The 15,971-nt window shown below is 38.6% G+C and overlaps 1 long non-coding RNA gene across 1 annotated transcript in view; it reads left to right on the top strand.

Moving 5' to 3' along the window:
- The window catches only part of LOC145535464 (uncharacterized), a 144,036-nt gene extending 132,265 nt beyond the window's left edge, over positions 1–11,771 (top strand). The window contains exons 3-4 of the long non-coding RNA XR_014075428.1: positions 9,748–9,787; positions 10,558–11,771. This is a non-coding gene — a long non-coding RNA (uncharacterized LOC145535464). The remainder of the gene's footprint in view (positions 1–9,747; positions 9,788–10,557) is intronic.
- The last annotated feature ends 4,200 nt before the right edge of the window (positions 11,772–15,971 follow it).

The raw sequence follows: 15,971 nt of genomic DNA, 5'->3' as shown, positions 1-15,971 counted from the left end.
ATGAGTCAGTTCTTTGCATCAGGTAGCCAGAGTATTGGAGCTTCAGCTTCAGTATCAGTCCTTCCAATGAATATTCAGGACTGATTTCCTCTAGGATCAACTGGCTTGATCTCCTTGCAGTCCAAGGGACTGTCAAGAGTCTTCTAGACACCACAGTTCAAAAGCATCAATTCTTAGGTACTCAGCTTTCTTTATGGTCCAACTCTCATATCCATACATGACTACTGGAAAAACCATTGCTTTGACTAGATGGACTTTTGTTAGCAAAGTAATGTATCTGTTTTTTTAATATACTGTCTAGGTTGGTCATAGCTTTTCTGCCAAGGAGCAAGCATCTTTCAAGTTCACAGCTGCAGTCACCATCTGCAGTGATTTTGAGCCCAAGAAAATGAAGTCTATCACTGTTTCCATTGTTTCTCCATCTATTTGCCATGAAATCATGGGACCAGATACCACAATCTTAGTTTTTTGAATGTTGAGTTTTAAACCATCTTCTCACTCTTCTCTTTCACCTTCATCAAGAAGTTCTTTAGTTCCTCTTTGTTTTCAGACATAAGGGTGGTGTCATCTGCATATCAGAGGTTATTGATATTTCCGCTGGCAATCTTGATTCCAGCTTGTGCTTCATCTAGCCCAGCATTTTGCATGATGTACTCTACATATAAATTAAATAAGCAGGGTGACAATATACAGCCTTGACATACTCATTTCTCAATTTATAACCAGTCCGTTGTTCAGTGTCTGGTTCTCACTATTGCTCTTTGACCTGCATACAGATTTTGCAGGAGGCGGGTAAGGTGGTCTGTTATTCCCATCTCTTGAAGAATTTTCCACAGTTTGTTGTGATCTACACAGTCAAAGACTTTGGCATAGTCAATAAAGCAGTAGTAGATGTTTTTCTGGAACTCTCTTGCTTTTTCTATGATCCAAAGGATGTTGGAAATTGGATCTCTGGTTCTTCTGCCTTTTCCAGATCGAACTTGAATATCTGGAAGTTCTTGGTTCACATACTGTTGAAGCCTAACTGGGAGAATTTTGAGCATTACTTTGCCAGCGTGTGAGATGAGTGCAATTGTCCAGTAGTTCGAACATTCTTTGGCATTGCCTTTCTTTGGGACTGGAATGAAAACTGACTTTTTCCAGTCTAGTGACCACTGCTGAGTTTTCCAAATTTGCTGGCATATTGAGTGCAGCACTTTCACAGCATCATCTTTTAGGATTTGAAATGGCTCAGCTGACATTGCATCACCTCCAGTAGCTTTGTTTGTAGTGATGCTTCCTAAGACTCAATTGAGTTCACACTCCAGGACGTCTGCCTCTAGGTGAGTGATCACACCATCATAGTTATCTGGTCATTAATATCTTTCTTGTATAGTTCTTACATGTATTCTTGCCACCTCTTCTTAATATCTTCTGCTTCTGTTAGGTCCATACCATTTCTGCCCTTCTTTGCATGAAATGTTCCCTTGGTATCTCTAATTTTCTTGAAGAGATCTCTAGTCTTTCCCATTCTGTTGTTTCCTCTCTTTCTTTGCATTGATCACTGAGGAATATTTTCTTATCTCTCCTTGCTATTCTTTGGAACTCTGCATTCACATGGCTGTATCTTTCCTTTTCTCCTTTGCCTTTCACTTCTCTTCTTTTCTCAGCTATTTGGAAGGCCTCCTCAGACAACTCTTTTGCCTTTTTGCATTTCTTTTTCTTGGGGAAAGTTTTGATTACCACCTCCTATATAATGTCACGAACCTCCATCCATTATTCTTCAAGCACTCTGTCTATCATATCAAATCCCTTGAATCTATATGTCACTTCCACTGTATAATTGTAAGGGATTTGATTTAGGTCATACCCGAATGGCCTAGTGGTTTTTCCCTACTTTCTTCGATTTCAGCCTGAATTTTGCAATAAGGAGCTCGTGATCTTAGCCACAGTCAGCTCCAGGTCTTGTTTTTTTTGTGAGTCTTGTTTTTGCTGACAGTATAGAGCTTCTCCATCTTCAGCTGCAAAGAATATAATCAATCTGATTTCAGTATTGACCATTTGGTGATGTCCATGTGTAGTCATCTCTTGTGTTGTTGGAAGAGGGTGTTTGCTATGACCAGTACATTCTCTTGGCAAAACTCTGTAAGCCTTTGCCCTACTTCATTCTGTACTCCAAGGCCAAACTTGTCTGTTACTCCAGCTATCTCTTGACTTCCTAGTTTTGCATTCCACTCTCCTATGATGAAAAGGTCATATTTTGGGGGTTTTAGTTCTAGGTGGTCTTGTAGGTCATCATAGAACCATTCGACTTCAGCTTCCATGGCATTAGTGGTTGGGGCATAGACTTGGATTATTGTAATATTGAATGGTTTGCCTTGGAAATGAACAGAGATCATTCTGTCATTTTTGAGATTGCACCCTAGTACTGCATTTCGGACTCTTTTGTTGACTGTGAGGTCTACTCTATTTCTTCTAAGGGATTCTTGCTCACAGTGGTAGATATAATGGTCATCTGAATTAAATTCTCCCATTCCAGTTCATTTTAGTTCACTGATACCTAAAATGTCGATGTTAACTCTTGCCATCTCCTGTTTGACCACTTCCAATTTACCTTGATTCATGGACCTAACATTCCAGGTTCCTATGCAATATTGTTCTTTACAGCATTGAACTTTACTTTCATCACCAGTCACATTCACAACTGGGTGTTGTTTTTGCTTTGGCTCCGTCTCTTCATTCTTTCTGGAGTTATTTCTCCACTCTTCTCCAATAGTATATTGGGCACCTACCAACCTGGGGAGTTCATCTTTCAGTGTCCTATCTTTTTGCCTTTTCATGCTGTTCATGGGGTTCTCAAGGCAAGAATACTGAAGTAGTTTGCCATTCTCTTCTCCAGTAGACCACATTTTGTCAGAACTCTCCATTATGACCTGTCCATCTTGGGTGGCCCTACACTGCATGGCTCATAGTTTCATTGAGTTAGACAAGTCTGTGATCCATGTGATCAGTTTCGTTAGTTTTCTATAATTGTGGTTTTCATTCTGTCTGCCCTCTGATGGATAAAGATAAGAGGCTTCTCAACTTACACCTTTACTTTCATATGATCAAGTTGGTTAATATTTCCATTCTGCTTTGAAATGATGTCTTTTGTGATTTCTTTAGGTCCTTGCTAATCAAAGTGTGGTTCCTCTATCAATTGCCTTGGAATTTGGGAACCTGGGGGCTTGGTAGAAATGCATAACCTCAGGCCCTACCTCAGAGTTTCAAGATCAAAAGCTGCATTTTAACAAGGCCCCAGGTGGTACAAGAGTGCATTATAATTTAGGAATATTGCTTTAGAGTAGTTGTTTTCTACTTGATTCCTTCCTATGTGATTCTAATATGCAGGCAGAGTTGAGAATCTTCGGTTCAGGGCTGTCTGTTGTGGAGATCTAAAATTACCTCAGACTCTCTTAAAAACCCAATACCTTGGGAGCCTCTCCATTCCAGGAAGTAGTTTACTCTCTTTATAATGCAGATGCAGTTTTCAGGTTTAATCCTGGGGACTAGTCTGAACTGCTAGCCACTGTTTACCTTGAATGGCATGTTCTGGAGTTAGATAGGAGGAGGAGTTCAACTGGCCTAGCAGTTGGAGAAGGCAATGGCATCCCACTCCAGTACTCTTGCCTGGAAAATCCCATGGATGGAGGAGCCTGGTAGGCTACAGTACATGGGGTCGCTAAGAGTCGGATATGACTGAGCGACTTCACTTTCACTTTTCCCTTTCATGCACTGGAGAAGGAAATGGCAACCCACTCCAGTATTCTTGCCTGGAGAATCCCAGGGACGGTGGAGCCTGGTGGGCTGCCGTCTATAGGGTCGCACAGAGTCAGACACGACTGAAGCGACTTAGCAGTAGCAGTAGCAGTAGCAATTGGGGGGGTTGTTTTATGTATTTTTTAATTTACTTTTATCGGAGTATAATTGCTTTATAATATTGTATTTGGTTCTGCTGTACAATGAAGCGAATCAGCTATTGTTGTTGTTTAGTCACTATGTCATGTCTGACCCTTTGCAACTGCATGGACTGTAGCCCACCAGGCTCCTCTGTCCATGGGATTTCTCAGGCAAGAATACTGGAATGGGTTGCCATTTCCTTCTCCAAAAGGATCTTCCCAGGGATCGAATATGTGCCCCCTACATTGGCAGGAAGATTCTTTACCATTGTGCCACTTGGGAAGACCATATGAGTCAATGTTACTCCCCCAGTTCGTCCTACCCTGCCCTTCCCTCACTATGTCCACAAGTCTCTTCTCTGTGTCTGTGTCTCTATTCCTGCCCTGCAAACAGGCTCATCTATACCATTTCCCTAGATTCTGTACGTATGTGTTAATATGAGATATTTGTTTTTCTGACTGACTTCCCGCTGTATGAGACTCTAGGTCCATCATGCAGTTGCTTAATTATGCTGAAAATTACCCCATGGCCCACTTAGGCTCTTGTATTTGAGTCTCAGTCTGGGCATGGCACTTCTTGGAGCTCTCTTGGAAGGAAGAACTCTTACAACCCTTCTTTTCAGTCGCAGTTTTCCCTCCTCTGTTTATTCCATTAATCAGCTCCCATTTACTTTCTATCTTTAAGGGTTTCCTCAAACTTTCTGGGCTATTGCTGGATGCCTTTCTTGTTTTTTTAGCCCTGTTATGGTTTAATTATTTTGAAAATGTGTTTTCTTGCATTTCATTGAGTCTGTGGAAAGAGAGGTAAATACATGTACTCAGTCCACCATCTTTTGTCAGAGCACCTTTCCCAGATGCGTATGCAAAATTCATGGTCTGAAGCATTCTCCAAACTGTCACAATCACACCTCAGCACCTTCAAGCAAATAGTCATAATCAAAGGATCATGCAGACAACTAAGAATGTACTGAAGTAGACTATTCAGGGAGACTGGCTGATACTGCCTAGGTCTTCAGTTGGTTCTTTTGTCATTTCATATTCAATATAGTGAGGGAAACTTGTTGATTTACTAATTGTGTGACATCTCCAGCCTTGCCCTGTTTGTGTCCACTCTGACTTTGATGAGGCCTTAAAAGTTTAAATTCCCGAAGCTACTCCCTTTCCACCCAAAATGACCTCCTAACAGATGGTGTGCATTTAATGAATAATTGTTAGTTGACGAATGAATGTATGACTGTGTCTACAAAGCACTCATTTGTACCATGAGACTTTGTCTCTACTAGTAGGTTAGAAGCTGACCTAAGCTGGATTTCTGCTCTCTAATTTAGGCAACAGACCATGGGTCATATGAGTCCAGAGGCAGATGGGCAGGTGTGGCATTAACATAATGATCAAAAGGAAAGATCTTCCTGGAGAGATTTGTCAACAGCCAAACCCTTGGACTCATCTCTGCCACAGCCATCTGTTGGTGATTTTTTAGCCTCACTTCTGGAAGACACAGCATAACAATAAAATGAAGAAAGCAGTGATTCTTCTCTAGTTCCTGAGATGGCCAAAATGGAGTCACCTGGAATTTCTGCTCTTATTAGAAGAATACAACAGCTGATATCCAACAGGGAGCTTCCTTGTCAGTTTTTAGAGATGATATTTTAGGTAAGGGAGAATGTGGATTATGTATGCCAGGAGGCACCGTGCCAGGCAGTGCTTTTGTTCCATGGACTAAGTTACGATTGTAGACTTATAGAGATTGGTTGGTGTGGAATTAAAATACAGTCTTATTACAGAGCAGACAGGATTTTAGTCAAGCTTTGCTTGGTGTGATACAACCTGACACAGTAGAAATGATTGCCTGGAGGAAAACCTGTCCTCTAGCCATATGAGAAAATGGCAATATTCTAAAGGAATTCTGTCTGTTGGATAATGTTGCCTTTGATCAAAACACATGCTGACCACCTGTGTCTTACATATACCCCCTGTTGCTACTTCACCATACATACTAAGAATGTTTTCTTAAAGTCTTTCCCCTGGTTTAGTTATATGGCTTACTTTCTGCCTTTTTTTCCACCAGGAGTCCCTGCTTCACACTCTTCCCCTACAAAAAGAGAAAACAGGAGTGTGTTGACAGATGAAAGATATGTGTTCTAAGGGATTAAAGTTAAAAGAAAAACAATATGTGGAGGAGTTGGACTCCCTAAGCATAAGGGACATTGTTAGAACAGAAAACACTTTCTTTTGCTGGAGCTATATATAGCTTATGGTACTTGGTGGTATGACTGTCCATATCCTGGAATTTCTTGTAGGAAATAGCTGCACTTCATGTGGAAACTTTGCAAGGGACAGGACCCTAGAGGAAAAATAATCAAAAGGATTTGTAAAAACAGAGGGAGAAAAAGAAATAGAGAAGAGGGAGAAGCAGAAAGAAAGCAATGTAATTGAGTTGATGGAAAGCTGTTTATGCATAGAAATAGGAAACAGTCTTGAAAGTTGTATTCCTTAATGACCTACAATCGTAGCTCTGAAGAAGGTAATCAAAGACAGACTTGTAAGAGCAAAGCAGATTGAGTAACTTCCTCGGTAACCCTATAGGAATTCTCAGTGAAAAGCCACTTGAAGAGAATTTTGGTTCATTAGAAAAGCTTCAGCTTCACTGTAAGAGATTTGGGGGGTTTCTCTGAATATCTACATGTTCAGTTATCACAGTATAATGGAAAATATATCAAATCTGTAATCGGATGATTTGGGTTAAATATTAGATCTGTCACTCACTAGGTATATGGTCTTGGACTTGGTAGCAAACTTTACTGAGCCTTGATTTTCATATATATAACATTTATCTCAGAAATATTTTCATCATGCATCAAATGAGATCATACATGAAAAGCACCTGCTTAGAAATCATTTATCATTATAGTCATTGTTTCAGTGCATGTTTTCAGTTTACTAAAACAAAAAATTATATTCCTCCAGGGTACTGTCAAGTACAGATCAATATTATCAGGCCATCCATATGGCCTTTATTGTGTTAATTTGCAACTTCAATCCTGTAATATTTACTCCTTGATGGTGCTTCCGTTACTACAAGAGATTCTTTTTGGATTTTGGAGATATGTACTTCTTCTCTGCAGAGAGAAAAAAATTGGTCAAGGGTGGACTTTCCCAAAACATGGAAATCCTTCATCCTTGGTATTGCTAAGAATTCACATTCAAGAACAACTGATTTTCAAAATACCTATCAATAGTGGCCATGCACTCTTAATAAACTGATTGTTCAACATTCTGAATAAAAAACTTAAGGAAGAAAAATATGGCTAGTTTCTAATGAAATTTGAGTAAAATTTATTAAAGTGAGAAGGACATGGTGTCCAGTTTAATATTTTCTTGTTTACACCTATGTGCTATCAGACCACAGATGCAGCAGGTTAGTTAGGTGGTTCTGAGAAAGGTAATGAATTTTAATATTAAGTAACGGTACCTAGAATTTACAGAGCACCTGATATTCAAGTACTTCTCAGATATCATCTCATTAATTTTCAAGCCTGTCTTATGAAGCAGATGTTGTTTTTGGTATACTCATGTGAAAAATAAGTATCCAAAAGGTCAAAAGATAAGGTAAAACAAACTGAAGATACAGCTAAGGATAAGAATTCAGGCCCATTGACTTCTGCTCTGTTCCTTTTATTATTTTTTGAAATGTCAGAGGTAATAATTTAAGTCAAAAAGATGTTCTTTCAACGACATCAAGTTAACTAAAAGACTGTCATTGAGATGTCTCAAATTTGGGCTTTGGTTCGTTTGTTAACTGATAGTCTGGTGCCTACCATAGCATAAAGTTAGAACCAAATCAAAGAGCCTTCATACCTGGGATGACCAGAAAGTCCTTATTATAACACTTTCCTAGGTGTGTTTCCCAATTTTTTTAATTTACTACATCTCTTCTAAATAAGTGTATCAATGATCATATGTTTATGAAAGAAGAAAATATTAAATAGATGGCTGAATGCCTAGCCTTTTATCTCTAGATCATTGATTTGGCCACAATTCAATGAATAGTATCTAAAATATTTGTTTTTCCTATTTACTATATCACAGATCTTTTAATGTTAATTTTCCATGTGAAATAAGTTAGTGGCCATGTCTCAACACAGTTTTAATCAAATTATATCCACCAAGTAAGCCACAATCACTATCTGGTTATTGTTCAAGTGCTCCAAAATTAGTAGTATGGTTCTAAGGAATCTGACATTGAAAGGGTTCTTGGAGTCTTCACCCTTCAAAACTGTTCACTTATAAGCAGGAAAGAAACTTACTGAGGTTGTGTCAAAAGGCTAGAAAAATAATGGAGTAACTGATATGTTTCCTAATTCCAAGTATTAGAATATAATAACTCATTTATATATGTTTATCTCTTAGCTGATATTATGAGTGGATAATGTGTTCTTTTATTTTCTTTTTTAAAAGTTTATTTATTTTAATTGGAGGCTAATTACTTTTTCTTTTCTTTTTTAAAGTTATTTATTTATTTGTTTTTGGTTGTGATGGGTCTTCATTACTTTGCATGGGCTTTCTCTAGTTGCAGCAACTGGGAGCTACTCTTTGTTGCTGTGCATGGGCTTCTCACTGCGGTGGCTTCTCTAGTTGCAGAGCACGGGCTCTAGGGTGTGGCCTCAGTAGTTGTGATGCATGAGCTTAGTTGCTCTGCAGCATGTGGGATCTTGCTGGACCAGGGTTGGCAGGCGGATTCTTAACCACTGTACCACCAGGGAAGCCCCAGTGCTATTTTCTATAGTCAATCTATTATCAAATAGTGATCAGGGGTATTTTAAGGTCTTCTCTTCTTGATAATAAAGATAGGGTAAGGTGGTTCCATGTTTCATCGGTCTTGATTTTTTCCAAAAAGTTAGCTAACAATGATACTGATTATCTCCCCCTTCTTATTCATTAGCTACAATCATAAGGGAAAGTAGAGCAGGTGATGGGGGGAGATGCAATGTTTTCAGTCTCATGCCACAAGTACCAGATGTCATTAAGGAAATGACAGAAATGTATTCATATCAATAAAGTAAATTGTAAGAATGGGATATGGAGTCTGTCATCATTGGGTAGTAGAGTTTTCTTTTCTCTACCCAGGGATTTCTGGCTTTTCTCAAAGTGCTTATTTGCGGGAGAGAATCATGTGATTTCCCTTTGCATTATATTCACCTCGGAATTTTTCCATTTTCACTATATCCAGTCTCATTCATGAAATAGACATTTCCTCTAGTACTCTGGAGCCATTGAAAAGTCAGGTAGTGGATCTCTATTCTCACCAATATGTGGGTCAAGACATAGCATGATACATCATAAAGTTACCAGGGTTTTAAGGGCTTTAAATTAAAAAAACAAAAAATCAGCCTTGTTCTTTTCAGTTCAATAGCCTTTTATTGAGCCATTACATTGGGACAAACACTTTGCCAGGTGTTGGGATACAAAGATGAAAAGTCATAGCTGCTGTCGTAATGATGCTCCCAAGCTGATGGGAGAAACAGACATGGAAACATATGACTTCTAAACCAATTTGGTAAGTACAGAGATATGCAGAGGATGTTAGAAGAGCAGTCTCTTATTCCAGATGAGTCTGTTATGAAACCCAATGTATTCTTCCAACATCTACCAAAAAGTAATTTTTGATATCCTAGGAGATTGTTTGAGCAAAGGCTCTATTATAAACACCCCCAGCCCCATTCCATGCCTCTGCTATTTGACTGCTATGTTTTGTCTCCTCCTTTTATACTAGCTTGAAAGATCAATTGAACGACTCAAGCCCTAATTTGGATATATCTATCTATTTCAGGGAGGAAGATTATGTCTTTTTCATTTTTCATCCCTGTGAGGTAAGTGTATTTCATGGATGAGGAAACTGAGGCTCAATGAGTAGGACTTTCCCAAAGTCACATAGCTCATAAGTGGCAGAGCAGGGGATTAAAACATGGGACAGTTCTTAACTATAGCACAAATGTTTCCCAAATTTTGTTCTTTTGGGTACCACTTTCATGATTTTGCCACATCTATATTAACATCTATATTATTACTTACTTAATTTAAAAAGTTACTCTTTCTTTTTTAGAAACCTTAATCTTATCCTAGGCAACATACTCTGAGTAATCACAGTTTTCTAATACCACCCATGTGTGTGTATACCCATTCAATAAAATAAATATATAAATATTATCATGAAAATAATAGTTTGTTGTTGTTGTTGTTGTTTAGTTGCTAAGTCGTTGCTGACTCTTTGCAACCCCATGGACTGTAGCCCACCAGGCTCCTTTGTCCATGGGATTTCCCAGGCAAGAATACCGGAGTGAGTTGCCATTTCCTTCTCCAGGGAAATCTTCCCAACCCAGGGCTTGAAGCCATGTCTCCTGCTTGGCAGGCAGATTCTTTACCACTGAGCTGCCAGGGAAGTTCAAATATTAGTTTATGTACCACTTAAAATCATCTTACATATCACAAAGAGTATGCATGCCATTCTTTAGAAACAGTGCCCTACTCTATACTATCTGTACATATAGCTAATTTATTACAATTGCATGCTTGGTAATGGATATATTGAATAAAACTTCAATAGGGTCATTAGGTGCTGTCTCTTTTTTACCTTCTCCAGAAGAAGAACTGACTCATTTGAAAAGACCCTGATGTGGGGAGAGATTGAAGGTGGGAGAAGGGGACGACAGAGGATGAGATGGTTGGATGGCATCACTGACTCAACGGACATGAGCCTGAGTAAACTTCGGAAGTTGGTGATGGACACGGAGGCCTGGTGTGCTGGAGTCCATGGAGTCACAAAGAGTCAGAGGTGACTGAGTGACTGAACTGAACTAAACTCAACCAGAAGAATTATGTACAGAACAACGAGGACCATCTGAAGAAGTAATTATGGCCCAGATACAAAAGAAAGTGAGGGCTGACTGATGGAGCCATAGCCAGGAAAAAAAAATATTTTAGTAAGAAGAAAAGCTGCTGCTGCTGCTGCTAAGTCGCTTCAGTCGTGTCCGACTCTGTGCGACCCCATAGACGGCAGAGGGTATGGCAAACCCTCCAGTATTCTTGCCTGGAGAATCCCATGGACAGAGGCGCCTGGTGGGCTACAGTCCATAGGGTTACAAAGAGCCAGACATGACTGAAGCGACTGAGCATGAACGAACACAGTGGCTGTTCTAAGAGCCAAGAAAACAGTTTGTATGTGTGAGCAGGCCTGTATTGTTATTATCTTTGCCTCTTTGGGATAAGGGAATGATTATAGATATTAATGAGGAGTGTTTGCTTGAACCTGGTGTACTGTACTCAGCTTAAATGTGAGTTGTTGCTGTTGTTTTCAATTTGTACCATTAACACAAAACATTCAAGAAGAAACCATGAGATTAAGGATAATATCAGAAGGCTTGTGGTGAAACCAAATAAGGTAGTATCCCCGTTTTGTCTTAATTGGTTTTAACTAGCAATCAAATAGGCCAGATGGCCTCCCCTGGGTAGGAGAGCATTACATTTTAGGGAAATATATGCTTGTCCTTCTTCATGAATATTCGTACTCTTGTTCTTGCCAACATCATCATTTTTCATTTTCTCTATCCAATAGCAACTCAGATTTCATTTGCAGTCGTTAAGAATATGACATTGATATTAAAATATCAATCTGTGGAACTTTTTTCATTAAGATGCTAGCTTTGTTAACCTGCATTTTGGTGTCCTTTTATAAATTGGGGAAATATTCCTCTTTGGATTATATTGAGAACAATTTAGAAACACACTACAGAAAATGACAATAAAATAGTAAGTTTGCCTTTTGAAATCTGGAGTCATTTATAGTAAAAAAAAAAAGAAGAAGAAGAAGTAAGAGCTGATGAATTTGATGTCAGTTGTGGAGCTAGTCAACAGAATAGGATTTGGGGGAGAAACCAGGATAAGATTTTTCTGGAAAAGCCTTGGGAAGTGAGAGAGAAAGGCAGAGTAGTTTGTAGAACGAGAGTTACACCCAAACTGTCAAAATGAGTTGGAAGTTTCAGTATGTACTTCTGTTCTTATGCTCAAAAAATGAGATTGATCTTTTCATCTTCTAGGGTCTTCTCTATTTTCTTCCATTTGGTTTGTGTTAAAAGCTAATTTTGGCACTATGCCATCATCCATTTTATATGTTCTTTCTGGGTTTTGCAAGTTTTTTTCTATTACACGTACTATGTTCTGTTCAAAACAGCTCAGATGAGATTTACTACTATTTTCATGTCTAGGTCATAAGTACTGAAAGAACATGTATCATATTGATTATCAATGTAAAACATCCTTTAAACATCAGCTCTTTGCAAGGCACCAAATAGGGATACATATAGAACCATAAAGAAACTACAGTCCCTGGCTCTTATCATGTACAATTAAGCTGGACAGAAAAGAAATTAATCCCTGAAGAGACAACTAAGAGTCTAAAATATAGCCTCTGGTTTTTTAAAAAAATTTCAGACAAATATATTATAACTTAGCAGAATTATTTCTCAAAACTTCAGAGTTGTTCCTTTGGACCTTACAAACTTATTCTAAAGTGGCTACCACTGTTCAAAATGATCTCTGGAAATCCTCTTTAATATTGCCTTCAGAGCCTGTGATCCATTCTTTGGCATTTCCTCAGATGCCAAAAACATTTCTACTGAGAAGATGAAAATTGATTTCAGGGAACGGTTAAGAGTCATTTAGAGCCAAGGGTGGTAAATAAGAAAGCCAAACAAGCTGAGTAATGCCACTTTGGGTTGAATTGAGATATGCCCACAAATTAATAAGGCTGCTTTTCTTGGATGGTTAGGAAAATGATTTTGAGTTCCCAATTTTTTCCCGCAATATTAGTGTCACTGGAATAGTTGGACAGCCTCCAAGCTATCAACAGGCAATTCTCAATCTGGACACTATGTCTTTCAGAGAATTGAGAGAGAGAATTTCCCCATAGAAACAATGTCATAAGTAGTAGTTTGATCTCCAGACAAGATAACAATAGCCTTAAAAAAAAAGTATAGCTGAAGAGAGTAATATTGCTCTTTTAACCATACCTAGTCAGGATTTAGAGCCTTATTTCTATGGGGAAATGCAGTTGGTGTTCAAGTTCTCCCACAATTCTTGTAGCAGAATCTAAGATTCCCTTATTTCCATGATAACATGGCTAGGAAGATCACATATTCCAGTTGGAGGAATACTGATAGATACGACAGGTACCACTGATTTGTTCTTTCTGTGTTTATGAAACAGTCATTTCTCAAGTGTTTTTGAAACAGTTCTCTCCTTTTCAACTTCTCCTAGTTCTTTCTCTATCAATTCATCCTCTCTTGTGTTTTCTCTGTAGACTTAAACTCATTTTTTTCCCATTGAAACAAATGGACTTCTGTCCAACTTGATATTACCCCCACTAGACTTCATGTCCTCTTTCTCGTTTCCTCGTTGTCCAACCTTTTTCTATCAATAGATAGATAGATATCTATTTAAATAGATATGGCTCTATGTATATATCTAATAAACATAAAGACATATGCTTTTATTTGGCTCATGTGGTTATGGAGGCTGACAAGGCCCAAGATCTACAGGGTAAGTCAGCAAGCTCCAAGCCCAAAAGAGCCCATGCCATAGTTCCAGTTTGAGTCTGGAGACCTGAGAACTAGAACCTGATGGTATAGTTCTAAGACTGAAGTCCAACAAGTTCAAGACCCAGGAAAAACTGATGTTTCAGTTTGAGTGCAAATACAGGAAAAAGCCAGTGTGCCAATTGGAGAGCAGTAAGGCAAGAGCACTTCTGTTTTACTGAGAGTAGGTCAGACATCTTTTTTCTATTCAGGCCTTCAACTGAATGGATGAAGGCCACTCACATTAGGGAGGATGATCTGTTTTACCATTTACTGATTATCTCATCCAAAAACATCCTCACAGAAATACCCAGTGTTAAAGTGTTAGTCGCTCAGTCATGTCTGACTCTTCACGACCCCGTGGACAGTAGCCCACTGGGCTCCTCTGTCCCTGGAATTCTCCAGGCAAAAATACTGGAGTGGGTTGCCATCTCCTTCTCCAGGGAATCTTCTCCACCCAGGAATCAAACCTGGGTCTCCTGCATTGTAGGCAGACTCTTTACCAACTGAGCCACCAGGAAATCGGCCAGAATCATGTTTAACCAAATATCTGGGCACCCATGGCTCAATCAAGTTGACACATAAAATTAACCATCTCAGGAAGTAAACCTTCAAGAAGTTAAGGTAGAAACCTTCAGTTTCTTCTGAGAGCTCCAATTCAAGGCCACATTTTGGTAAGCTAGCTACCAATTGAATTTAGGGTATAAAAGCTACAAAAGACAGTGGAGGACTGAGGCAAATAATTTTAAAACTCTGCTTTGCAAATTAGCAGCTCTCCTGTTTGTAGTTCTGAAAAATCTTCATTTTGAACCACATTCTCCATCAGCTTACATTAGTGTCCAAGCCTGAACATGGGCAGATCCACTCCTAAGAGATGATGAGGTTGACCATGAGTATTATTATAACTTTTTCCATCTTGACATTCTTGTAAATATTTCAAGTAGCTGCTGGCATTTTTCTGAAAGATCACCATAGTCAAGCTTCCATTCAGCAGGACTCAAGAGCCCATCTCAGAGATGTGGATGATTACGAATAACGGCACTCATTTTAAATAAAAATTAACCAGCACGCCATGTGACCCTAGTAATAGGCTCACTGTTTACTGCTAAAATATTGATGAAAATCTCTAGGAGCGCCTGGACAAATATAATGTTTTTGTATTTTTCAACCTGACTCAGTCTGTAGCTTGGTTTTGAAAATGCCATTCTTCATGTCATGAAAAATTTTCTTCAAATAACTACTCTTTGGAGTCCTTTTATACTCAAGGGCCATTTTTTATACAAATGTACCAAGTATTCATTTTTTATCTTTTTTACTGCTTCTCTTAATTTTTTGCTTATTTCCTTCTTATCATATTTTCATGCTTTTTAAAAATTGTGGTAAAACATACATAACATAAAATTTGCCTTTTTAAGCCATTTTTATTGAGCTTTATTTTATTTTTTATTTTTAATTGGAGGATAATTGCTTTACAATGTTGTGTTGGTTTCTGCCATACAACAATATGAATCAGTTCAAGGGCCATTTTTGACTATTGCTTTCAATATTGATCATGATTTCTAGTGTCAACCGACTGCATATATTGCTGAAGTCATCCTGAATTTATGGCTGCCTGCAGTAACATTCTCTAGCATACTGTCACTGGGAGATGTGTGTGTATGTATTTGAAAATAACAGCTCAGAATGGGTTATCAAGTATGGAATTGTTAGTAATGTGGAAGCATATAGCAAATATATACTGTTCTTCAATTTAAGTAATCACATATGGACCAGTCACCATGGGCCGCATTAACAAGACAGGACAATTCCTGAATATTTTTGTGTAGTTTCCAGGCTGATTCTAGCAAGTGTTATAGAGTCAGAGGGGTGTTGTTGCAGCCAGAACAAGACAACCAAGAAGATTCTGCTCATACTTTCCCCATTAACCCCAGTCCAAAGAGGGTACATCAGTCTTGGCCTAAGTCTCCAAACTTTACATGCAAGTTCAGGATCAGAGGGGGTTCAGAATCTATAGAGAACACTTGTAAATTCTTTGTTTACATGCTGTTGTTCCCAAAAGTACTCTTCTTGGTTTAACTTAAATATTATAATTTGAAAAATCTTCCAAAGCCCTCTATGGCTTATCTTTAACTGGATCAGTATAACTTGGTCCCTCATTGGACCCCAGTGTGGGACTTTTCATGATTGCTTGACCACTTACTTAATGGTTCTTCATACCAATATGGTACAGGTGGAACCTGTATGGGCCATCTGATCATCTTATTTTTAATCCACTCATTAAACCAGCTTTGCTTTCATTCCTGAGTAACATTTTGCATAATATCTATTGGATAGATATTTAATATGGTTCCAGAAAGTAACCAACACAGGAGTGAAGCCAAGTATCACTGAATACTTGGTCTTGGCTGTGCACATGTTCATCAAA

This window comes from Giraffa tippelskirchi, chromosome X, assembly GCF_054371585.1.
Source record: "Giraffa tippelskirchi isolate mGirTip1 chromosome X, T2T-mGirTip1v1.2.pri, whole genome shotgun sequence".
In the NCBI taxonomy this organism is placed as follows: Eukaryota; Metazoa; Chordata; class Mammalia; order Artiodactyla; family Giraffidae; genus Giraffa; species Giraffa tippelskirchi.
Note: the sequence above shows the minus strand (reverse complement) of the source record. Positions and strands in the feature narration are given on the sequence as shown.